This window comes from Bos taurus, chromosome 6 (assembly GCF_002263795.3).
Source record: "Bos taurus isolate L1 Dominette 01449 registration number 42190680 breed Hereford chromosome 6, ARS-UCD2.0, whole genome shotgun sequence".
Taxonomy (NCBI): domain Eukaryota; kingdom Metazoa; phylum Chordata; class Mammalia; order Artiodactyla; family Bovidae; genus Bos; species Bos taurus.
The window spans coordinates 67,367,479-67,395,209 of record NC_037333.1 but is presented as its reverse complement, the minus strand read 5'-3'; the positions used below and the strand labels follow the sequence as shown (position 1 = coordinate 67,395,209).

The following is a 27,731-nucleotide window of genomic DNA, read 5'->3' as shown; positions in this document are numbered from 1 at the left end:
ATTCTGCCCTAATTCAAAAAGTCATCTCTTGACTGGTCTGATAGGTTTTTATACAAATTGGTCCCACTCTGTTTAGTCTGCTTCAAAAGTGAAGAAATCACAAGTCTGTTCATATCACTGTCTTTCTTGAAAACTCATGGTGGCTTCCTGGTATTGTTAATTTTATGTGTCTACTTGACAGAGCTAAGGGACGCCCAGAGAGCTGGTTAAACATTATTTCTGGGTGTATCTGTGAGCGTGTTTCCAGAGGAGATTAGTGTTTAAATCACCAGTGTGGGTGGCTGTCATCCAATCATTGAGGATCCAAATAGAATCAAAAGGCAGTGGAAGGGTGAACTTGTTCTGTCTCCTTGGGGCTTCCATCTTCTCCTGTCCTCAGACGTTTGAGTTCTTGGGCTTTTGGATTCTGGGACTTATACCAGCAGCACATCATCCTTCTGCTCTCCAGGTGGCTCAATGGTAAAGAATCCACCTGCCAATGCAGGAGATGCAGGAAATGTGGGTTCAATCCTGGGTTGGGAAGATCCTCTGAAGGAGGAAGTGGCAACCCACTCCAGTATTCTTGCCTGGAAAATCCTGCAGACAGAGGAGCCTGGCAGGTTACAGTCCATGGAGTATCAAAAAGTCAGGCATGACTGAGCATGCCGCATGCACATCACCTTCACCCCCCAACCCCAAACCCTTCTGGCTTCAGACTGAGAATTTTACCATTAGCTCCTCTGTGTCTCAGGCCTTCAGACTCACACTGAATTTTATCACTGGTTTTCCTGGGTCTCCAGCTTGCAAATGGCAGATCATGGGACTTCTCAGCCACTGTAACTGTGTGTGTATGTTAGTCGCTCAGTTGTGTCCAGCCCTTTGCGACCCCATGGACTGTAGCCCACCAGGCTCCTCTGTCCATGGAATTCTCCAGGCAAGAATACTGGAATGGATTGCCATTCCCTTCTCCGGGGGATCTTCCTGATCCAGGGATCAAACCCAGGTCTTTTTGCTTTCTAGGCAGATTCTTTGCCATCTGAGCCACCAGGAAAACCAATTATAATAAATATCCTCTTATATATCTATTTTTATCCCATTGGTTTTGTTTCTGTATAGTCTGTGAAACCTAACACATTCCCTCATTGTAGACAAATGAAAGCCCGCCTGAAATTGAAGCCTTTATCATTTTCTATAAGCTTTAAGTTCTGCTCCTTTGAGACTGCTTCTCTTTAGAAGATCAAGACTGGTATTTTTCTATCTCTTTTTTTTTAACTCATCTTCATCCTTGTCATGATATCTCTGCCTCTTGAACCCTTCTTCCCCCCTCTCTTTTTTTTTTCTTTCTCCTAAAGTCTCCATTTATATCCCCTAATCCTTCTTAAATCCTCTCAGTCAGGTTGGCTTTTAACTTTTGTTGATACGCTAATTCTAAGATTCATCATAGCCTGTGTAAATATTAGAATTATTTTTGTATTTATTTGGAGTGCAACAAATTGTGTATATTTCATTTTTGTAACTGATAAGAACTCAATAGATATTTGTTGAACTTTAGGAGATTAGGGAGCTTTCCATGTGCTAGATCCCTAACTGAAATCTCTTATAAAAGAGGTAAGTCTCAAGTACAAGTTTATAAATATCTTGTATTGAACCTTCAGGGAGTGACCTCATTTAGAAATAGTAAGATCTGACTTGCCTTTTGAAACAATCTTTACAATTCAGTGAATATTGGGTAATCCTTAAACTCTTTATGGTAGTTTGGCAAAGAATGTTTATATGATAATATCAGAGAATTCTTATGATTTACTGGGGTGTTTAGAACACAAATAGACAATTTCCAGGACAGTGAGGAATAGCCAATAAACTTCTGACTATGTAGCATATCTAAATGTACCTCTGCTTTTACCTGAGGAATCTTTCTGACTAACTGTCCATGGGGCCAACTTCTTTTTTCTTTAATTAAGCTTTTTATTTTGTATTGGAGTATAGCCGATTAACATGTTGTGATAGTTTCAGGTGGATAGCAGAGGGATTCATCCATACATGTACATGTATCCATTCTCCCCCAGACTCCATGCGGCCAACTTCTGACCAGGTGCTTGCTAGGTTAAATATAGTGGTCTTGCATGTTGACTGGGCTTCCATGGTGGCTCAGCTGGTAAAGAATCAGCCTGCAATGTGAGAGACCTGGGTTTGATCCCTGGGTTGGTAAGATCCCCTGGAGAAGGAAACGGCTACCCACTCCAGTATTCTGGCCTGAGAATTCCACGGACTGTGTAGTCCATGGGGTTGCAAAGAGTCGGACACGACTGAGTGACTTTCACTTTCACTTTTGGTTGTTGACTGAGTTTAATATACTTGATTCTCATACGTGATTTTGTTTATACTGGGGCCAGCCAGCATGTTTCTTTTGTAAGGAGAAGGGTACTATCATTATGTATTCCATCTTTTAAAATTATAACAAGCTTTCTTTTCTTCCTCTCTTATTCTCTCCCTCCTTCCCTCTCTCCCTTTCTTTCTACAAATGAGGCTAAGTTACTTTGTGTGAGTTAATATAGCTTAGTATTGTGTAACTGTGCTACATACATTGTGTTGCCTTCTCATACGAGGTCATTTCTCTGAACTTACAATGGAAATGGGGTTTATACAGATTTGTCTTACTTGTGACTTTTTGGATATAAATCTAACTTTTAAGTCTCTTTGAATCACCTCTTGAATTAAATGACTATTTTTGTCTTTGAATATATATTGGTGCAATGAAAGGGATAGGAGATTATAATTTTGCTTTCATACTAAATGGAATTTAATTTTGTCACTGGGTATGCAGTAGATACTAAACCTTTTAAAGCTATTTTTAAATTAAATTTCCTAAAGTCACATTTCAGATTTTTGTGTTTCAGCAGTGTTAACTAATGGGAAGTATTTTGGTTGTATTATTTTAAGGTAAAAATATCTTAATGGAAGTTTTAAATGAGCTTTCTTAAGATGAAACTAGGACATTATGTCTTAGTTTCTGGAATTTGAGTTTTAAAAAATCACCATGAAATATCAACTAGGGTAGGTGATTATAGGTAAGAATCGAATTATCATTTGGTACTGTGATCTTCAAGTTTAGAACGATGAAAGATTTTACTTTTAAAACTAAATACCTATAAAACAAAAAACGTTTCATGTAGCTCATGGTTTGACAGGTTTATGAAAGGCTTGAAAGATAAATTTGTCATAGGTAAAATACTGCATTATCCATAGGATTTATGTAACTAAGTAAATGAAAGTGAAAAAACCTGGTGAGGTGGGAGAAATGACTCAGTTCCTCACTTTGCACTCTCCACATCTTATTTCCTCTCATTTAAAATTTTGCATGAATATTACAGCTTCAAATATAATCATAACATTAATTCAGAGGTCTGATATATTAAAGGATAAGCTTTTATTTTATAATACTCCATTTTTACCATATTGGAACTTTCTGGAACACTCTCCTTCTAGGACAGTTTAGGAGTGGTCGTGTTGTTGTTGCTTAGTTGTGGCCGACTCTTTGCAACCCCTTGGACTGCAGCACGCCAGGCTTCCCTGTCCTTCACATCTCCCAGATCTTGCTCAAACTAATGTCTGTTGAGTCAGTGACACCATCCAACCATCTCATCCTCTGTCATTCCCTTCTCCTCCTGCTTTCAATCTTTCCCAGCATCAGGGTCTTTTCTAATGAGTCAGGTAAGTCTAATGAGTCTTTTCATCAGGTGGTGAAAGTATTGGAGCTTCAGCTTCAGTATCAGTTCTTCCAATTAATATTTAGGACTGATTTCCTTTAGGATTGACTGGTTTGATCTCCTTGCAGTCCAAGGGACTCTCAAGAGTCTTCTCCAACACCACAGTTCTAAAGCATCAATTCTTCAGCATTAAACTTTCTTTATAGTCCAACTCTCACATCGATACATGACTACTGGACAAACCAAAGCCTTGACTAGACTGACCTTTGTCGGCAAAGTAATGTCTCTGCTTTTTAAATATGTTGTTAAGGTTTGTCATAGCTTTCCTTCCAAGGAGCAAATGTCTTTTAATTTCATGGCTACAGTCACAACCTGCAGTAATTTTGAAGCCCAAGAAAATAGTCCGTCGGTGTTTCCATTGTTTCCTCATCTATTTGCCATGAAGTGATGGGACTGGAGGACATGATCTTAGTTTTTTGAATATTGAGTTTTAAGCCAACTTTTTCACTCTCCTCTTTCACCTTCATCAAGAGGTCTTTAGTTCTTTGCTTTCTGCCATCAGGGTGGTGTTATCTGTATATCTGAAGTTATTGATATTTTTCTCAGCAGTCTTGATTCCAGCTTGTGCTTCATCCAGCCCAGCATTTCTCATGATGTACTCTGCATAGAAGTTAAATGAGCAGGGTGACAATATACAGCCTTGATGTACTCCTTTCCCAATTTGGAACCAGTCTGTTGTTCCATGTCAGGTTTATAGAGCTGGGTAAGTCACACCACACAACTAGTTTCTTAAGGTTTATGTCTTATTCATTGTTTGTGTCCTTCACTGTCTAGCTTGATAATATAGTCAGGCTTAGTGAAGGTCATAGAACTATGTCTGTTTTCATTTATTATACTGTACCTGGTGTTAGGTTTCTAGAAAGGCTAAAATGTTTTCTTTTTGTCTTTTTACTTTTATTCTGATACATTTTCCAGTTAGCATTTATATCTAGCTTAGTATGATTGAAACATGTATTATTATTCTTAACAATAAGAGCATAACCTGAATTGGGAAGTTGGTCCAGAGTCAACATTCAAAAAGTATAATTCCAGTGACCTCAAATCCACTAAAGTGAGCTAGAAACTAAAAATTCTTGCAAGGTAGAGCAAGAATAAAGGAAAAGAGGCATGCAGGGACTCAGCAGGAAAAGGATGATTTAAGTGGAGTGGAGGGAAGTTAAACCACAGACAGAGCAATTGATACCTGCATGCTTCGTCAGGTTTCCCCTATAATGTAAAAATTGTGGGCAGAGCATTTTGCAGCTGATTGAGTTATCACTGTTTGCTGCTGCTGCTAAGTCACTTCAGTCGTGTCCAACTCTGTTCGATCCCATAGACAGCAGCCCACCAGACTCCTCTGTCCCTGGGATTCTCCAGGCAAAAATACTGGAGTGAGTTGCCATTTCCTTCTCCATATCACTGTTTAAACGGTGGTAATTAAAATTTATAATTAAAAGTTAACTTTATCAAAGTTAAACATCTTTGGGAAAATGTATTTTAGGTTAAAGATTATTTTGAGAATTCTGGTTGAGGCAGAGAAATGTCACTTTCCTTTAGAAAATTGTTCTTGGACCTTTCATTTAATAGGGAGACATTAGCAGAAGAGGATTGAATTTCTTCTTAAATGAGCATCCCTATGACTTGTTAGCCATGATATGATTTCTTCCTTCCTCCCTATTTTTTACTTCTGATAAGGCAAATTTATTCTTTCTTCATGAAATATTTAAGGTAAATTATGTGTTAATTATGCTTAATTATCCTTTTTTGAGAGACCTCTTGCTTTTGTTCTAATGTTCAGAATCAGTATAAAAACACTGAAATCATAATTGCATTTTAATTTGAGAACTTTATCTTGAATAACTCCATATAAGAACTTATTCTTTTAAAATATAGAAGAATCCAGATGTGCAGTTTTTCTCATTTTATCTGCTAGTTGTCAGTTTCCACAGCTGCATAGTCGAACATTTATAGAAATTATAGGTTTGTTTGGGTTAAAACGAAGTATGTTCAGCACCTAACCCATATTTTTCATACATAGGCAGCTCTTAGTGATTAGTGATTGTTATTGATTTCAGTTTCTAGGGCACCATTTCTTAGGGTGCAGTGAATTAATTCTGAATTCTACCATCCCGTGTTTGTAATTTGTTTAGACTGACTTAATCATTGTGGAGAATAAAGCATATTGGTGGGGTGGAGCTTTTTTTGTGTGTGTGTGAGTCCTTTTTAGAGTTACTGGATGTACTGGAATGTGAAGGATTAAGCTCTGTGGCATGTTCTATATGGTCATGCATAGTGACCAAACTGATTTGGAATGTTGTTTTGTTGCTAACTTTGAAATGTGTTATTTTCTGAACAGAGAATGTTGATCTGAACAAATTGCTTATTATCCTTTATAAATATCTAGAATGAGATGAATTGTCAATCAGTGTAAATCTTATCTGACTCAATACTTTCTTTCATAAACACAGGGAGGAGGCAATCCCAGGGTAACCTTTCGGGAATAAAAGACAGGCAGTTCAGTTCAGTCGCTCAGTGGTGTCCGACTCTTTGCGACCCCGTGAATCGCAGCACGCCAGGCCTCCCTGTCCATCACCAACTCCCGGAGTTCACTCAAACTCACGTCCGTCGAGTCAGTGATGCCATCCAGCCATCTCATCCTCTATCGTCCCCTTTTCCTCCTGCCCCCAATCCCTCCCAGCATCAGAGTCTTTTTCCAATGAGTCAACTCTTCACATGAGGTGGCCAAAGTACTGGAGTTTCAGCTTTAGCATCATTCCTTCCAAAGAAATCCCAGGGCTGATCTCCTTCAGAATGGACTGGTTGGATCTCCTTGCAGTCCAAGGGACTCTCAAGAGTCTTCTCCAACACCACAGGTCAAAAGCATCAATTCTTCAGTGCTCAACTCTCTTCACCGTCCAACTCTCACATCCATACATGACCACTGGACAAACCATAGCCTTGACTAGATGGACCTTTGTTGGCAAAGTAATGTCTCTGCTTTTGAATAGGCTATCTAGGTTGGTCATAACTTTTCTTCTAAGGAGTAAGCATCTTTTAATTTCATGGCTGCAGTTACCATCTGCAGTGATTTTGGAGCCCCCAAAAATAAAGTCTGACGCTGTTTCCACTGTTTCCCCATCTATTTCCCATGAAGTGATGGGACCAGATGCCATGATCTTTGTCTTCTGAATGTTGAGCTTTAAGCCAGGTTTTTCACTTTCCACTTTCACACACACAAGACAGGCATTGCTGTGCAATTCAGAGGGTATGTGGTAGCACCCAGCTTTGGAGCCTGTCACAGTAGGAAGTCATGTTTCAGAGACCTACAGCAAAAAATCATATTTATTAATCATGTTTATTAAGCTTTAATATGTCACTTAACTGGCTCTTCTGTCAACAGCTAGCCAGTTCCTCAGAGAGAGGCAAAAAGCCGTTCATGTAGTTGTAGATTATAGCTCCAGTTACTCCCTGGCAGTGGAGGCTGTGAGCACCACTTCCTTGGCAAAGTCTTTCCTGTCCCGTCCTGCATTTAAATTGATGAGTGACTCCCTTGTACCCAATTGTTGCTTGAACATATTTAAGTAACTTCTCTCAAAGCATCTAAAAAGGGTTGTCCCATGTATCTCTCTTCCAACTGGCCTGTAAGCTCCTGGTTGGCTGTGGTAGCATCTGTGTTAGTGTTACTTAGAGCAGATTCTGGGAGCTCGGGGTGGATCCATGGTCTGTGTTAAGTGTCCATCCCGCTGTGGCTTGTGGAGATTCCTCAACATTAACTGGTCCAGTTATATTGTTCCAGGTGCTCTATAGTTCTTCAGTGAAAAACCTCTACAGAGGCTCATTCTACCCTGAATCCTGTACTCCCAATTCTTATTTCTTTCTCTGCTGCCAATGCAAATTCTCGATTTCCTTTATTTCTTTCAAGGAGCAATTCAAGTTTTTTTTTCCATGAAGGTTTTTAAAGGTATGTTTAATTTTAGTAGTAATTAAAATTCAGAAGTCCAAGAATAAGTGAGAAGTGTTAACTAGAACTGCAAACTTAGAATTGGCCTGTTAAAATACATTATACTTTTTTTTTTTTTAAATATCCCCAAAGCAGCATTTTTATTTACCCACTGAATTCCAAAACATTGAATTTAGGAGTCTGGCATTTCGTAATCACCCATCTTGATTGACATGGGCTGACACGCATGGCGCTGTCAGGATACACAAGGATGATAGCCAAAGAGTTACAAAAAATAAACCCGTGATTCTTAAACAGTTGCGGAAAAAAAAATTATACTTTTAAGTAACAAAAACATATTTGTAAATACTTTGCTCTTAAAAAATCAGAAGTTATGTTAATTTTAGTAAAATTCTAAATTTTTTTCAAATTTAATTCAGAACCTTGAAGAAATGGGAATTTGGACTAAAGCTTATGGAAAGAAATCAAGAGGTGTGTTAAATTTTCAGGTTGTCATGAAAAAGGTGTCTTATTGCATCATATGTCATTTTATAACATTTTAAAAGGGATAAAGATTGATCTTATTGTCCTTATTTGTAAAAGGATTTATTGGGCTTTAAAATTGGAAGTCATACATAGACTCCTTTTTCATCTTTCACCCACTTAAAATAAGCCATCGTAGTTTATTGAAAGTTAATGTGTATAGGAAAACTCTACAATGTCATTGACTTTTTTTTTTTTTTTTGAGAAAACTGTTCCCTCTTAGACAGAAGCAGAGGAGACTGTTTGAGCCTAGAACTGTTAGACATTAGAATGCTAGAAATCGTGGTTGAGTTATAAAAGTTCTACATTTTCAGGTACTCTGTTGTTATTTTTCTTCTATACTGGGGCCATTGCTTATTTCTTTGTTCATTAATAGTGTCATTAAGGATGCAGGGAAAAAAACGTATTATTGAAACTAAAAGTTAGTAATTTGATTTGATTCTGAGTTTTAGAGTAATTTTATTGTGAATTGTTTCTAATACCTTTATGAACAAAATAGCATGAATATTAATAGTAGTTTTGTGATATGTATATTATCTATTACACACACATATACTGCTACATAATATATATATATATTTTAACAGTTTTATGCTTGTGAGTTTGTAAATAATATACAATAGCATTGATTTTACATTTAATAGAATGTGGAAAACATACATTTAAAGGACAGAAACTTTTATGTTTATGCTTATTTTGCATATTATTAGTTGAACTTAATCTTTATTTAGTACTTTATTATTTTTATGAAAGCTGGCTTGCTAGGTGCTGTGGGAGATATAAAATGAATTTCTTGCTCTTTAGGGACTCATAATCTCGGTGCTTTCAGAAGCACAGAATTTTAGAACATGAAGAGATGTGAGAGATTCTCCTCTTGTGGGTGGCCAGTTGTGTGTGTTTAAATAGCAATCCTTTGATTCTTGCCCACTTGTGTCTCTGCACCCTGCTCCCCATTCTCCCAGACAAGTACTGATGCTATTTTCTATACAGGGTTGAAAGGAATTCTTCTGCTCTGTTTGGTAAGCAGGAGTAGTTACAGGCCATTTTTTGGTTTGTTTTGTTTGCAGGCCAATTTCTTAGTTCAGTATTTAAAACTATGAAGTCAAGATTATCATTTTAGTGGGTAGTGACTGGGTGGGAGGCTATTAAAGTGTATTGCAAATGTATCAAATGTATCCTGTGGGTATATTTATATTGGCATGTTATATAAAATGTATTAAAAGTTCATTTATGCAAAATTCTTTTTTTTTTCTTTTTTCAACTGCAGTGAGAGAGTTTAGAAAACATGTGTCTAGTCTGTCTGTTTCTTCCTTGCTTTAAACTTAGGGAACAGCCATTGATCCTTTTATCACTGCTGCTGCTGCTGCTGCTGCTAAGTTGCTTCAGTCGTATCCGACTCTGTGTGACCCCGTAGACAGCAGCCCACGAGGCTCCTCTGTCCCTGGGATTGTCCAGGCAAGAATGCTGGAGTGGGTTGCCATTTCCTTCTCCTTTTATCGCTAGATATATTACTTAATTCTTTTTGCTATGCTCTTTTGTTATCATGACCTGTCTCCAAGATACAGTGTTTTCTACATAGTTAGAAATATGTACAGGTGACATTTTCCCACAGTACTAAAGATGTGCAGTGAGGTAGTATTTTCATTACACTTGCATGCCTCTGGGTAGAAATAAACACTTTGGTGGATCTAACTGTTAAGCTGCAAGTATTGTTTATGATGTGCCTAGCTTGGTACCAAGATGTGATTTAAGCACCAAGAGAATTTGGATTATTTAATACTAGTACATAATAAAACTACTTATCAAATATTCATGTGGGCACATACAGAGGCATAATTGTATTCTTGTAATGCACAATATAAATACTAATATTGTCTTGGAGAATCAGCATGGTATGCTGAAGCCATGGTTTGGAAAAAGGCATTGTAGTAGGTTTATATCTGTGGGAATTACTGGCAAGTGTAATTGAGAGATTCTAAATACTGTAGTTGTTTACTTCACTTTTGAATTTGGCTTAAATATTTTTGGTCTTATATTTTTATAATCATTGAATTATGGTAGAAGTTTATAATTGTTTTGTAGATTTTAATTTATTTCTTAAAGATTTATTTTAAAAACAATTTCCCCTTGAAGATATTTAATATTTAAATATTTATATAAAATAGAAAATCTATATAAATATTTATACATTTATATAAATATTGTATTTAATATTTAAATATAATGATAAATTTTTAAACAGAGAGATTAGTGGAATTAATGTTCATATACCCATTCTTCAGCTTCAACACTGATCAGCTCTTTGTTAATTCTATCCATTCCCTTTCCCCAATTCCCACTTACTTTGATGCAGTTCCTCTGTCATACATATCATCTGTAAATATTTTAGGATGTGTTTCTGAAAGACAAGGACTTCTTTTTCTAGTCATACAAAGTAGATTCTTAAGAATCTTTTTGAGGAATGTACTGAAGTTACGAACACTCAAATTGTGTTTAGGCTGTTAGAGTGATATAAAGGAAAAGTGAACTTCTTTAAATAGAATAAGTGCAAAAAGAGAACACTTGACAAGCAATTGTACCAAAACACAGCAGAAAAGTTACAATGAAAAAGCCAGTTAATATCTTTGAAGTACCCATGGAGAAAGGAGATAAATTGGCAGCTTTGAACACTTAGTATGTGTCTACATTCTATAGAGGTCAGTAGGAAGTAAGGCCAAGTGTATTTCATATCATTTGAGATAGAAATTCTGATTTTAGACTCTTGAGGGAAAAATCAAAGATGTATGCAAAGACTGCCAATCAGGATATTCATTGCAGTTTTATTTATAGAGTGAAGAACTGAGCCTTAAGTTCAATACCAGTGGAATGATGAAATGCATATACTATATTTATAAAATTTTACAGTATTTTGTAACCAGTAGAAACAGTAAAACTTAACACCAATTGTATAAAATGTTGAATGCATGTTAAAAGATCTGAAAAAAATTAACCCAGATATTTACATGAATTAATAGTGGCCATCTCTTGGTATTAGAATTATGAGTAACTTAATTTCTTCATTTCTTTTTTTAGAAGCATTACAGATTTTATCTATCAGCATATGGGATATGAGTTAATAAATAATAATAATAACCTTTGAGTACTTAGGTCAAGCACCATTTAAGCACTTTTCATCCACAAGTGAATTCTCATGATAGCCCTGAGAGGTTTTTATTATCTTTATTTTATAAATAAGGACATGGGCTTAGAGACATTGACTGCCTTGACAATTTGAGTCTATCATTCTAAGTTTATTCTTTATTTCTAAATGTAGTTTTATCTCTAGTAATTGCGAAGGTACTATAAAGACTTTTGTTTTTCTACTTATTACTTAAAAATATATAGTGAATATTATGGCATATTAGTAAATGGTTTTTAATTGATGGCTAACATTTCATCTAGTGACTATACCATGATTTGTTTTTGTTTTTTTTTTTTTCATTGTCTGTTTTTGTCCTGTCCCTCCCCTGCAGTATTCTGCTCATAGGAATAATAATACAATGATACCTTTGTGAATAAATCTGTCTGCATTTCTGATCATCTTCCTAGAAAAAGCTTTAGAAGTAGAATTATTGGGTCAAAGAGCATAGACATTTTAAAGGCTTTTGATCCAGTTTATGAGGCTGCAGATAACAGATGATCATTCTTCCTTAAATTTGGAGAAATTATTTTGGTGCTATAAATTTCGCAGAAATAGGTCAGCCAAACATCAGTGGGGGTTTGTGCTTTCATAGTTGCTCTTATAAAAGCAAGACCTCTCTTAAGTTTACAGACTATAAACAGAGAAAAAGAGAAAAGACACACTTTGGAGATGAAATTGTGGCCATTTACTTGCTCTGTGATCTTGCCTAGCTACTTCTTCATTTTTCTGAATAACTTAAAATTTGGATTAGTCTTGAGACCTCTTTACTATCAGTTGCTTCATATAACATATAAAATATATACATCATATTTTCATAATTTTCTTTAATGTTTGGTATTTTAGGACCTTAGGATCATAATTAGGTAGAGTAATTTCCAATGTATAATTTTAAAAAATTATAGGTATAAAATGGTCTTCCCTGGTGGCTCAGAGGTTAAAGAATCTGCCTGCAATGTGGGAGACCTGGGTTCAATCCCTGGGTCGGGAAAATCCCCTGGAGAAGGAAATGGCAACCCACTCCAGTATTCTTGCCTAGAGAATCCCATGGACGGAAGAGCCTGGTGGGCTACAGTCCATGGGGTCGCAAATAGTCAGACACGACTGAGAGACTTCACTCACTCACTCATAGGTATAAAAAGCATAAGACATTGCTTAGAGATGGTAATAACCTTAGTTTTAGGTGTCGTATTTTTAAATAAAAAGCTTTTTACTAGTGGATCACTCTCTTTTTGTGAAAAGCAAGAATAAAAATTTGGGGGTCATTGATGATTTTTGTTAAGGTTAAAGCTTTATTGTGGTTTCTCTTGAGCATAAATATCTTCATGCAAGGACTGTAGGTGACTTCTGTGGAGAGTTCAGCTGAAGAGTTGAGCAGGGGGAGTGGGAATTTTAACTCAAGAAGGTCCAGAGAATAAATAATGAAATCAGAAGGTTTATTTATGAAGTTGCTGAAGAGGTTAGGATTAGTTTTCTCCTGGAAAAACTAAGATTGATAAAGGATACTCTCTGTCAGTAGTCTAGAAATTTGTTTGAGGTACAAATAGAATAAATAGAACACATTCTATTGAAATTTGAAGGCTTTAAGCATTTTAATGGGTAAGAAAAAGCACAGTCGGTTCTCTATCTCTATATCTTCCACATCTACAGATTCAACCAACCTTGGATTAAAATTATTCAGAAAAAAATTCCAGAAAGTTCCAAAAGGTAAAACTTGAGTTTACTGCTCACCAAAAAATTAGCATTTTATTTATAATTATTTACATAGCATTTACCTTGTATTAGGTATTGTATAATCTAGAGAGGGTTTAAAGCATAAAGGAGGATTTGCATGGGTTATTTATACATACTGTAAACTTCTATATAAAGGACTTGAGCATCTGATTCTTTTGGTTTCCACAAGGAGTCCTGGAACCATTACCTCCTGGATATAGAAGGATGACTATATTACTTCTTAATACTACAAATAGTAAAATTATGACACTATCAACTATAAATGGCAGACAGAAAGTAAGCATAAGGAGGGTTTTTATCAGGAATTCTTAATCCATAATTAGTAATTGGATTATAGAGGTTCATAACCCTGCAAGATTAGCTGTGTTTACATTTTGGAAGGAGAGGCCTCCAACACTTTTTTCAGACTCTCAAAGGAAGGATTACAAAAATTTCAAGCTCCTACTGGAAGGTAAGCCCTGTGAGCCTAGGGATTTTTGTCCGTTCTGTTCACTCCTCTGTCCCTAATTCTTAGCACATAGTTCTGCTCAATATTTGTTAAAGGTATGATTTTTATAAATTCATATGTGGCATACATAGTTACAGCAATGGATTTTTAGAAATTAGGGATGGGAGAAAATTCCAGATTTAGTGAGGTGATGTCTTACTGGGCTGTTTCTACATTTGTCCAAAACTTTTCTTCTTATTTAAGTCTAGATGAGTAGGTAGGGCACTTATATGATAGTTTTGTGATCTAGTTCTTTTTTTTTTTTTTCTCCTGTGCCAACAGAAATGCTATTGAATGGGTTAAAAATACTATAGAAATGTAATGCTGTAGAAATGTAAAAGGAAAATTATTCTAAACAATACATATTCATTCACCAGTTTACTAGAAAATGTACTTTGGGGCTGTGTCTGTATGATTCAGTGAATGCAACTGTTACAGAAAGCTTCCCTTTGAATTTGTGAATGGAAAATTTTCCTAATTGTTTTCATTAAGACAAGTAGTATGATTATAACTGCTATTTTTGCTAAAAATGTAAAATCAACAAAATATAGAAAAATTTACCTGCAGAGAACATTGCTTTATCAGCAAGAGATTTAGATTTTTGCAGCGAGCCCAATTATTCTAGCTCAGTGCCATTATACAGCACTTTTAGCAGGTGATATTGTGTACTCCATGATTGCATTAGTCAGCATCGTAAGTTTCCATACTTCTCGAAAGTTGAAATTTGGTAGAAGGTTAAAAAGAATGGCAGAAGATTAAAATGCAGGTTTGTTTTAGATATTGTAAAAATTAAAACATTTATAAAGTAAGACAAAAAATGAATTTCTAAAAATTAGTGCAGTGGAGTCAGTGTTGATTTATGAATCATTAATTTTCTTTCTTAATTAAAGGGATGACTATAAATTCTTTATTTTAATAAATTTTGTCAGTCAGACAACGGATAATTTGAGTAATTATTTGCTGCCTACACTTGAGTATTTGTGCATAGATTTTTCACATCTTCCATAATCTTTGGCAGATTAAAAAAAGTATTTCATTTTCCATTTTACATACTTATTTTGCCATTATAGATAGGAGCTATGATTATTCTAATTTATTTGAAAATTATTGCATCATTTTGGTCTTTTGCATCATTTAAAGAGGTCTTCCAATATTCACAGAATAATTTTAATAGAAAGACAGTTTTCCATTATAGATTTCATACCTTACATTGTGGTTTCTTTCTTTAGTTGAAATATTGAATCTTTAGGTCATCACACTTTCCAGTATTCAAGTGTAAGTACAAAATATATATTAAAGTGAAATTTAGAATTTCAAGTTGGAATCTATGAAATAATTCAGCTTAGTCTTTTGACTCAGTGGTATAACCCTTTCTATAGCATTTTGAACTGTGGTGTTGGAGAAGACTCTTAAGAGTCCCTTGGACTGCAAGGAGATCCAACCAGTCCATTCTGAAGGAGATCAGTCCTGGGATTTCTTTGGAAGGAATGATGCTAAAGCTGAAACTCCAGTACTTTGGCCACCTCATGTGAAGAGTTGACTCATTGGAAAAGACTCTGATGCTGGGAGGGATTGGGGGCAGGAGGAAAAGGGGAGACGATAGAGGATGAGATGGCTGGATGGCATCACTGACTCAATGGATGTGAGTCTGAGTGAACTCCGGGAGTTGGTGATGGACAGGGAGGCCTGGAGTGCTGCGATTCATGGGGTCGCAAAGAGTTGGACACGACTGAGCGACTGAACTGAATTTAACTGAACAATCTTTACCTAAAAACTCAGCAGGAACTCCAGTTCTTCACGAAGAAGCTTTTAAATGAATTATATAATAATTAAATTATTCTTTTTATTATATTGAGCTCAAATCTACCTTGTGCTTAGAACCATAGCTTCTTGTTCTCCTTTTCAGATTATGAAGTATTCCAAGCCTGTAAATATTGAGAGTACTTACATTGAACATCACTGAAACTCATTTTTTCTTAATTTCTACTCTATTTGTTCAAGATTATAATTTTCTGTATCAATGTATATCAGAGATTTTTATGTCAGATGTTTTACTGCAGTTAGGGTACATTAGATTTGTGGCCTTTCTTTTCTTCATTATTCTTATAATCCTTTTCAGAAAGGAAATGAGGTTAATATGTTACCTGAGCACCTATTCAACTTTCTCTCTTACTTTCTAGACTAAAGTGAAGCAGAGTTGTCCCTGAAGGACCTCATTTGATCTGAGAATCCTTCCAAGCACCAGAGCTGGGCCACTGTTCTCTTTATTATACATGGAAGGTCCTAGATCATTAGTCTTATTGCTGATTTAAAGCCTTGAATCTTTAAAGCTTGTGCTATTTGACTAATTTACAGTCTTCTTTTCAGTGTTGTCAAATGCCGTCTGACCTCCTTAAGTCACTCTTGTTAAATACGAGCTTATTATTTTAAAATAAGAAACAACAGGATCGGTCATGTGTGTACCACGACCGCAGTTACCTGACCTCTCTGACCTTGACCATCTCAAAAGTAGTAGTATAGAAGTAGTAATAAAATTTATTCTTTTCAGGACTTCCCCAGTGGTGAAGACTCTGCCTTCCAGTGCAGGGGGTGTGGTTTAAATCCCTGGTCAGGAAACTAAGGACACACATGCTGTGGAATGTGAACCACCCCCCAAAAAACTACTCTTCTTATATATAAACTATTCTCCAAATTAATCAAGTAAAATGAAAATAAAAGTTCCATTTTAGGTAGTCTATATGCAGAGAAGATAAAAGTACAATTGATCTGCGCCCCCCCATACCGCCGCAAAAAAAACCCATTACCACCAACAAAAAAACTCCAAACTACCCCTGAACAAAACAAAAATAGTATAAATTTCATTAAATACAGACCAGTGCATGACTGCTCTGCTCACTCTAGGCAAGAAATGATATGCTGTTTGTCACATAAGCTTTATTTGCTTTGAGGGAGAAATGATTCCATGAACCTAAAATAAAGTATCAAAAGTTATGGTGGGATTGTAGATACCATGTTGTTAGTTCAGTTCAGTTCAGTTGCTCAGTCGTGTCTGACTCTTTGCGACCCCATGAATCGCAGCACGCCAGGCCTCCCTGTCCATCACCAACTCCCGGAGTTCACTCAGACTCACGTCCATCGAGTCAGTGTTGTTAGTAGATGCAGAAATATTTGGTGGGGCAGTTAAAAATTCCATAAGTCTGAATGATAATTGATTATGAATGAGTACATCTATATTAAAGTAGTATTTTCATATTTACCAGTGTTGGGGCTTCAGAGATTTGGTTTTAGTAATAATTTATTTGATTATGCATTGTGAATAAATGAAATATTTTTATATTTTTCTAACTTGGCTAAAGGAATTTCAGATTAAGAAGTTTTAAGTACACAATTAATATTTTAGGAAGTAGTTCTTTCTTTTGGGCTGGGAATTAAATTCATTAAACAGGAAAATAGTAAGAAACAGGATGTGATTTAAAATGAGGTTGATTTGTGGTTCAATGACAAATTAAAAATGTGGCCTATTTAACTTGAAAAATGCACAACCTTTCATGATAGTAAAAACATGAAATGTATATGATTGCATGTGAGGCCTTATATGTAGTTAAAAGATAACTCCTTCTGGTCATTGGTTTCATTCTTAGTAGTCATCAAATTATTACATATAAGGTATAGTAGTTCATAATCCAGGACCTGCTCAGAGTTATTATAGTTGGACTTTGAAAAATGTGCACCATAAACAGTGTCTGCAGATGGGATAATATTAGGCCTAGTGGATATATGAACTATTTTGCAAATCTGATTATTTTGGTGAATAAAATGAAAATGGATTTAATTTATTATTGAACAGTTAGGGTATTGATGTATTTGCTCAATTTTTGGCTTGTTAAAGCTTTGTTTGTCGCTGCAAAGAGAAGAAGGGAAAGGGAAAAAAAAAAAACAGCTGTAGATTAAAAGGGATTTAGGAGAAATGGTAACAATTGCCTGTATGGATTTTGTTTAGCTTTGAATTAGACACTTATGAGACAGTTGGAGAAATATGAGCAGTGATTGGTAGTTGATGTAATAAAGAAATTATTGTGAATTAATGGTAGGTATTACAATGATATTGCCTTATGTTTATAAAGCAAATCTTTGTCTTAGAAAGAGACATACAGAATGGTCTACAGATAAAGTGGTATAATGCCTAGAATTTGCTTCAGAATGACTCAGAGTGGTGGGATAGAGGTTAAGGGGTAGGTGAAGATGTAAATGCAATAGGATTTGCCATGAGTTGATAAGGGTGGGTTCATCATAATAGTCTCAATAATTTCGTATTAGTTTGAAAATTGTCATAATAAAAACTTAGAAAAAACAGAACACTAATTGAAAGAGGATAACTGTAGCACCTAGTGACCCTGCAATATAATATATTCATAAGTAAGGGTGGATGTGGGTCACACACAGATGTACTTATTATAAACATGTCTAATGTATCAATCTCATATTTTGTTTTTCTTCAGAGCTGAAGCCATTTATTTAATCTTGGATGATTAACACCTAAATGCTTAATTCTCAAAAGTGCTCAAGAGTCCCACAGCCAGGATTAGATGATCCAGCTTACCACCAAGAAATTATTGTCTTGAATTCCACGGTAAGATTATAATAAATATTCTAAAGGCGAAATAGTGACTTACAGGTCTCAAAAGATTTTTAAATGCTGTCTTTGAGTGACTAGCCCTGTTAGTTATAATTTATAATTTATAACTGTTACAATTTTTTAATTCTTTAACCGTTATAGCAAGAGTTCAAAGTTTTGATAATCAACCAAAGATCTTAGAAATAGCTTTATGGCATTTCGCTGTCGTAGATTCAGCTAGTAATGGATATTGCAGGCTCATGCTTTATCCCTCGCTGTTATGTCTTAGGGACGGTCCTCCAAAAGCTGACACTGAAAAGGAGTTTGGCTCCTAGATGTTTATTAGGAATCCACACCTGCAAAGAAAGGACGTTATTGGACAGAAGAAATTGAACATATTGCAGGCTCAACAAAGCCTTGGCCAAGCCAAACAGGGAGTCTTGTAGTTGTGAGAGTTAAGCTTCCTGGGGATGAAGATAAATCCTTAGTGCATTCGCATCATGCACAGGCTATTAAAGAAGCTACTCAGCAAACATTTGTTGAAAGAAGGAAGTCTGAGAAAAATCTGTGGTCTCTCCTATATCACCTAATCCTTGCCCTTTCTTTTTCCAACTGAAAGTGTAGTTTAGAACAGTGAGGTTAACAGTGACATGCGTGGTTGTCTTGTATATCGTGAACAAACATGAAGGTAACTTGCCCTCATAATCAGCATGTGTTTGTTGCACACTACTGTATTCCTGGGCTCCACAGATAAGGAAGACCTACAAAGGGACCTGAGAAAAACAACGCACGTAAGTTTCAATGTGCTGGCTTCTCTCGTAGCTCAGTTGGTAAAGAATCAGCCTGCAGTGTAGGAGATCCTGGTTCGATTCCTGGGTCGGAAAGATCCCCTGGAGAAGGGATAGACTACCCACTCCACTATTCTTGGGCTTCCCTTGTGGCTCAGCTGGTAAAGAATCTGCCTGCAATGTGGGAGACCTGGGTTCAATCCCTGGGTTGGGAAGATCCCCTGGAGAAGGGAAAGGGCTACCCACTTCAGTATTCTGGCCTGGAGAATTCCATGGACTATGTATAGTCCATGGGGTTGCAAAGAGCTGGACACGAGGGACTTGAACTAAGTTTTAAAGAACAAGAGACCATATCAGTAGAGAGGAAATAAACAAAAGGACAGCATGAATCTAGAGGGTGTATGTTAAGTGAAGTAAGTCGGGCAGAGGAATACAAATACCATGTGATTTCACTTATATGTGGAATCTCAAAAAAAGTAACACACATAAATCAGAAATAGCTCATAGACACAGAGAACAAACAGGCTTGCTAAAGGGGAGGGCATGGGGATATAGGTGAGATAGGTGAGGGAGATCAAGAGGTACAAATTTCTACTTATAAAATAAGTCATGGAGATGTAATGTATATCATAGGAATATAGTCAGTAATATTGTAGTAATGCTGTGTGTGTGACAGGTGGTAACTAGACTTACCATGGTGATCATTTCATAATTATCCGTATAAAAATGTCAAATCACTATCTTGTACACCTGAAACTAATATAATATTATAAGCCAGTTGTCCTTCAGTTTAAGTTAAGTTTCTGCAGGGGTTGTTTTGGAATAAATAAAAGATAGAGATGCTAGCCTTCAGATGAGCTTTGGTGACAGTACTTTATTTTTATATATGGTCTAATATTTGGAAAGTGATCATTGTTATAAAGTAAAATTCTCTCTTCCTATTCTAATACTATATCATGTTTCAAGCTTCTATTTGAAAACAAGTATAAAAGATGACATGATAAGAAAATTTAATAGATGCTCTTTTTGCTTGATTGACTTATATAATCACTGTGTTTCATGATAACTGCTTTTGGAATAGTAATAAGTTTTGTGAAATGCTGACCTTGTGTATATCTTAGAATGCAAAATTAATAAATTGTGTACACATGCATAAAATTCTGTAAAAAAAAAAAATATGAATGAGGTGAGATGGAAGAAACAAAAATAAAAACCTGGGAAGATACAGGGATAACTTCTAGGTTATTAAAGGACGTGGATTATGGTTCTGACCGGTTTGTTTTTGCAGTGTGTTGGCAATAGGATGATCACATAATTTTTATCCTTCTGTGCTCCAGGGTTAAGAGAGAATCTACTTCTGAGAAGGATTTTTTTAAAGTCAGTGTTTCTTTCTAGTTGGTATAGTCTTGCTTTAGGGCAAGAAACTTGAGTCCTTTACTTGACTTCCTTGTTTTTTTCCCCTCCTTTTTACTGTAGAATTCCATGAGAGAGGATTTGCGTGAATAAATCCTCTAAATTTCCTCTGAACCTTAATAATATATTAATGCTTTATGTATAGAGGATTTTTACTTAATATTTTTTAAGTGAATGAAATAGAGAATAATTGACTTCCTTATTAATGTTAAGGATTAAAAACTCATCTATTCAGACCCTGGTGGCTCAGATAGTAAAGAATCTGCCTGCAATGCTGGAGACTTGGGTTCAATCCCTGGGTTGGGTAGATCCCCTGGAGGAGGGCATGGCAACATACTCCAGTATTCTTGCCTGGAGAATCCCCATGGACAGAGGAGCCTGGTGGGTTATACTTCATGGGGTCGCAAAGAGTCAGACATAACTGAGTGACTAAGCACATCACAATTCAGACCAGAAATTTACTTGTTTTTATATTACAGCAATTTCCTTGATATCTATGTAGACAACTTTATGCTTCATCTTTTAATATATGTAGATCATTTCTCTTCCTACTGAGTGCTGGAAGAAAAAGATTGTGTTTCACTAAATGAATCAGATTTTTTTTTCTCTTAAGTGTGTATCCTTCAAAGTTATCAATTTGACTACTTAGGGAAGTTTATGTCTTATCTGTTCCTTTTTGTTTGTTTTTGTTTCTTTCTTGGTCACTTAGTAACCCCACCAGAGGGCAGGCAAAGAAAGGGAGAAAAGAAGATATTAAAGTGCACAAAGTCTTATTTAGTACCTTTCACTGGCACATTTTATCATGCTTCTGGATTATAATAAGGCAGTAGGATCAGTTACTTTTGCTATTTTAAAATATTTAATAGGATGCTTAGTTATTTGGAAATAAATTATGTAAGGTTGATTACTGGGTTTATTGAATTAAATATTTATACTTTAAACTGTTCAATTTTATTTTCTTAGATTCATATATTTTAAATTATCAATTTTTTTTTTTAGTAATTCATCCCAAGATTTCCTTTGCTACTGTAGATAACTTATGATTTTAAGATTATAACTTATGATTGATTATAATGAAGTTTTTTTGGTGTGTGTTTAAAAGTACATTGGTACAAATTGGTAAAGAATTTGTCTGCAGTGCAGGAGATCTGGGTTTGATTACTGGGTCAGGAAGATTCCCTGGAGAAGGAAATGGCAACCCACTTCAGTATTCTTGCCTGGAGAATTCCCATGGACAGAGGAGCCTGGCAGGCTACAGTCCATGGGGTTGCAAGAGTCGGACATGACTTAGTGACTAAACCACCACCACCACAGATGTATTAGAAAAGATAAACTTTTAAATGAAACAACCACCAGAAGGTAAAGCAGAACCACAGCAGCAGAAAATAAAATAAAAGTAAAAGTACATTGGGATGTTCATAATACAGTATAGTTTTAAATTATTCCTTTTCACCTTCTATAAAACTTGATCTTCCTGCAGTCTGCTAGTGAATTTCTGGAATGATCAGAATTATCTTTTGAATTCAAGTTACTGTTTCACATTTCAGCTGTTAAGTGTGTTTAAAATAAGACACACCTCAGACCAAAGTAAATTTGTCCTAACATTATCACAGTGTAGGTTTTCAAAGTCTAAACGTTAAACTAGATGGATGCTAAGCATTTTATAGTCTCAGTATTGCTGTTACCACCCATTGTACATGCACTTGTATATGTATATATGAGGTGCAGTTTCACAGTTGGTAGCTGTTTGACTTCTTATCAGTATGAACAGCAAATGTCCTAAAAATCAGCTTCAAAACAGCTGGTAGTTGACCAACCTAAGTTCACATGACGTTTCTTTGCTCTTTGACACAAAGAGTGAACCTTACCTTCTCATCAAGGAAGTTGGTACAAAAACCTTTCTGTGTACTTGTGGGTCCAGTAATGTAGAAGAACCTTAATATGGAATTTTTGAAAAGAGTTGCTCCTCCTCTTGTTTTGGGAAATATGGTTTTGGGCCCTGGAGAGAGTTTTCAGGAAAGTTCTCCAAGGTTACTGAAATTGAAACGTCTTGGTTTGCTTTCATCAGAGAAGACAATAGATCAGGAAGGTGGAATCCATTTCTGTCACAGTCATTATGACAAACACCAACATCAACAAGGAGGTAAAGTAAAGATGTGTTTTCAACCCTTTAATAAAAAGTATTTTAGAAAAGTGAAATTATTTTTACAAGTATGCATTCTAGTGAGCATAAATCTTTATTTGAAAGTTTAAATATTAAAAAAATTTTTAAATAGAGTAAATATATAGTTGGCATAAATGTTTTTAGTATCAGAAATTTTGCTTAGGATTTAGATGGAGAAATATTGATTGCTTCGAGTTGAGATGGAGAAATATTGATTGCTGTAGATCAAGATAAAGCCATTAATGAAGTTAACAGTTTAGTGATTGTGGAAAATATTTTGATTATGCTTACTGACAAAAATGTTATTGTTGCAACTTATACCATATATAAGTGAAAAAGAAGATACTGAGTTTTATCTATTGTTACAGAAATCACTTTTTTAAAAGTCCCATTCTTTTGTTCTAAAAGATAAGGAGTATTTGAGGTGAACTATAAAAAAAAAATCCTACAATTTTGAATATAATTGTGATTATTTTGTGTCACAGTACCTTTGTTTCATATAATTCTGCAAAGTTGAATATAATGCATTTTAAAGTTTGAGAGCATGGTACTCATGTGTTAGGAGAAAAATCAGATTTGCATATAGTAGCTAGAAAATATTTTTTAAAAAAGAAAATCTTTAGGAAGATGATGAAAAATGCCTGCTTTACTATTTTGATTAAAACACTTTAAGATATTAAAATGTTCTTTATGATTATTGATTTTTATTATAGGGAATACTTAACTGCTCGTATAAATTAACATAATATTTAGTAGAAAGAAAAGATTTTCTCTAAATCCTTTGGAAATTTGATTTATAGCTGTTTTCCATGTGTATTTAATATGCACTTATGCATTTTATTTATAGAATTTAAAAATGATATTTACTATCTAAACTGTTTCAATACTTGCTTTTTCATTTAATGCATCATAAACATTTTTCTGTCTCATTTAAACTATGCACTCCATTGTGTGATACAATAGTTTATTCTTATTGATGAACACTTAGAGTGACTTTAGTTGTAAATTATTAGAAGTAATTATTTAATAAATATCCATTTATTTTTTATTACTTTATTATCTATTTATTGTATTACTTTATGCTTTTGTATGATTGCTTCTTAGTATAAATCTCTGTGTGCATTGAAAATTTTGGTAGACAAGGCCAAGTTACCTTTCAAAGGTATTTCAGTTCAAGCTCCCCAGGGCAGTATCCCTATTTCTTTGTATTCTCCTTAACACTATTTCTTGTCATTTTGAAAAATAGAGTCATATTTAGAAGAAACCATGCTTTCTGTTAAAATATTATGTAGAAGAAAAGAGAAGGAACTTTTAAGAAGAAATAAATATTGATATCTAGAATGTACTGGTAGTAGAAGTTATTTTTTTTATACTCTTCACTCTTCACTTTTGAGTGTATAAAATGGAGGTGAGACCACTGATGGTTAGTGACTCCTTAGTTCAGTTCAGTTCAGTCTCTCAGTTGTGTCTGACTCTTTGCGACCCCATGGACTGCAGCACACCAGTCTTCCCTGTTCATCACCAACTCCTGGAGCTTATTCAAACTCATGTCCATTGAGTCAGTGATGCCATCCAACCATCTCATCCTCTGTCGTCCCCTTCTCCTCCCGCCTTCAATCTTTCTCAGCATTGGGATCTTTTCAAATGAGTAAGTTCTTCTCATCAGGTGGCCAAAGTATTGGAGTTTCAGCTTTAGCATCAGTTCTTCCAATGAATATTCAGGACTGATTTCCTTTAGGATTGACTGGTTGAATCTCTGTGCAGTCCAAGAGACTCTCAAGAGCCTTCTCCAACACCACAAATCAAAAGCATCAATTCTTTGGTGCTCAGTTTTCTTTATAGTCCATCTCTCGCATCCATACATGACTACTGGAAAAACCATAGCTTTGATTAGATGGAACTTTGTTGGCAAAGTAATATTTCTGCTTTTTAATATGCTGTCTAGGTTGGTCATAGCTTTTCTTCCAAGGAACAACTGTCTTTTAATTTCATGGCTGCAATCACCATCTGCAGTGATTTTGGAGCCCCCCAAATAAAGTGACTCTTAATTTCAGTTAAAATCTGTGAATCATTCAGCAGTTAGTTTTGTGTTCAATAATGTAGATATGCATAAATAAGCAATATGAATATATAAGTATATGTAGTTATTTATGTTATTAGAAATTTAGTCTTTAGCTTTCAATCTTGAATCATTTAATTGCTTTCTTCACTGTCAGTTCAGTTTAGTCACTCAGTCGTGTCCGACTCTTTGCAGCCCCACGGACTGCAGCACTCCAGGCTTCCCTGTCCATCACCAGCTCTCAGAGCTTGCTCAAACTCCTATATAAGGGACCTGTGTTTAAATGTAATATCCTATGCCCATTAGTTTAATATGGCTCCTTTTTTATTTTAAAAGACTACTTTACATATTTTTGGACATAATATATATGTTATAAATTATAATAATGGGATTTTATAATTTATATTAATTTGCAAAAAAGCATTCGATTTGCCAGTTAAAAGACTTTCTTTACTGTATATCATTTTTACCAATCAGTCAAAATAAAGCAAAATTATGGAACTGAAACAACTGAAGAATCTGTTGTTTGACGTTTCAGAGGCTACAGGTCCTTTGTGGAATTGCTCTTACCTCGTTTTTCTCTTCAAAAATAAATCTCAACTTTAGGAAATGACTATTAAAATTAATTTAATGGACTTCTTTGGCAATATCTGTACAAAGATTTGGTTTCTTAAATTTCACTTTACCAATAAAGTCCTTTTCTTAATCTCAAAAGTTGATACCGTGTTTTACACCAGTCTATGCACATGATTAACACCAGTCTACACATTGATTCCTTAGAACCAGCGTGAATAAATTTTACCTCCTGTTTGCTGGTGGTTCTGGGATAGAGATAATGCAATAGTTTATTCAGAAGTGATTCAAAGAACTGGGTACAGTTCTTCTAAAGGGTGTTACAGTGTTGCTTATTTAATGAAAGGAGAAACCAAGAGTATGAAGAGATTTCATATCAGTAGTGCAAAGAAGGAAGTACTCTTTTAGAGAAAAACTGGTATGTAATCTCATAGCTTTGTACTTGAGTCAGTTGTTTCCAACTTCTTTCATTGTTCATTCAAAATAAAAGTTATTTCTAAGGAATTTCGATTGGATTGGATCAATCATATGAATTGATAATTGTACTTTTGTGAGAGGACAAATTGAGAATAAGTTTGCAGTATATAGATATTGACCTTGTGTCTTTTAACTCCAGAAGTATTTATAGATGTTTACGGTTTCTTTAAAAAAAATATGCATATTTGCAGGGGTTGATATTTGGAAGAACATTTTTCTTTGCTTTTGATAAATTTTTTCATTTTTTAAACTTTCTCTAAACATTAACTAACCTGGTGTTTTAAAAGTTGATAGAAATTCTCAAACAACCCACTGAATTTACCTAAAATCTTCTATTTCTCTGTAGAATATATTAACAATTGCTGGTAGTACACTGCACACCGTTTAAATCCCCTGCCACCACTTCTGCTCCTAACAAGTTTAGTTGTGGGCTTACCAAGACTTGTGTTTTCAACCAAACTTGTTTATGCCAATTATACTTATAACTGTGATCATGTATTTTAATTAGGTATCACATAACTCAGGAAAAGCTGAGGCTGAAAAGAAAGTTATTTTGGTATAAACAAAGTTGAATACTTTGGTTATACTCCACAGAAGTGAATTCCTCAAGAAAATTTGTTTTAAATTACACATAGGTCAGAGAAGTGTTCAAGAAGGATTTTGCTCTTAGAGCCCTTTAACTTCCCACTCCACTTTGAAGAAATTGAGACTGGGTTATCATAGGTGATGTACATGGACTGGAATCTAGACGGGAAAGACAATAGTTGAGTAATCAGCAAATTCACCTTAAGAGACAAGGACTTGGCACTACATCAGAAAGCTAGGGAATAAACATGGATTTTATGTTTAGGTTAAAACTTTTAACTTAAAGGTTAACTTGTTTTTCCCCTCCTGATTCCTACTGTAATGGAGCTTTTTGATTAAATAATTAGCTAACAGTTAGAATTTACAGTAAAGAGACTCTACTTTATATGGCTGTATAATGTTGTAAATTTGTTGTGAAGAAGTAAATCATTTATTTACTAAACTATTTCCTTAATAGGAAAAGGAATTACAATTTTCCTGTGTTCATGTTATGTAATCTTATTCATAAATCCTCAAATATCTGTATACTTTTTGTGTAGAGTCCTAATTATGTAATCAAAAGCTGATTTTCTGATAGATATTATTCATGCCAATTCTATTAATATTAATATTTATCTTCAGGCATAAGAGTTGGTGGGGAAAAAATGCTCTTCACTGATTCAGAATATACTAGTGTTGACTGACCATTGAAGGAGAATGAATGTTAGGCATAGTTATGAGTCAGATCCTAAGAATCAGGCGGTGTGTTTTCACAGGCTTCTGTTGTAACAGCTGCAAAATCCTTGTATCTCCAGGGTTGGGTTATTTTTATTCAGATGGAATCAACCTTAATTTTGTTGTTGTTCATTCTGTTTATAGTCAAGAATAAGTGAGTGTAAATATATTATGGCTGACTTTTATAATTCACCAAGAACAGAGATAATGGGACATTGAGCAGAACTGAGTATGTATCAACATTATTTGAACACCTTATTATTCTGGGTCTTGTTTCCTTGCTTTAATTTACCAGTTACTTAAATGGTCTCATTTGTCTACCCATTTAGTGCATACCTCTCTCTTTTTCCCCTCAAATAAAATATAAGTTGAGCATAGACTTTGCTCTGTCTACTGATGTGTTTCAGGGTTTGGAATATAATAGTTGCTCAATAAATATTGGTTAAATAAGCAGATGTTGGAGAAGGCAATGGCAACCCACTCCAGTACTCTTGCCTGGAAAATCCCATGGACGGAGGAGCCTGGTAGGCTGCAGTCCATGGGGTCGCTAGAGTCGGACACGACTGAGCGGCTTCACTTTCACTTTTCACTTTCATGGATTGGAGAAGGAAATGGCAACCCACTCCAGTGTTCTTGCCTGGAGAATCCCAGGGACGGGGGAGCCTGCTGGGCTTCCGTCTATGGGGTCGCACAGAGTCGGACACGACTGAAGCGACTTAGCAGCAGCAAGCAGATG

General features: G+C 35.3%; 1 protein-coding gene across 4 annotated transcripts in view; it reads left to right on the top strand.

Moving 5' to 3' along the window:
- The window catches only part of FRYL (FRY like transcription coactivator), a 269,078-nt gene that overhangs the window by 53,260 nt on the left and 188,087 nt on the right, over positions 1–27,731 (top strand). For all 4 annotated transcript variants that reach the window (XM_024993143.2, XM_024993144.2, XM_059887458.1 and 1 more), the window contains exon 3: positions 18,107–18,237. The gene's annotated coding sequence lies outside the window, so the exon portion shown is untranslated. The remainder of the gene's footprint in view (positions 1–18,106; positions 18,238–27,731) is intronic.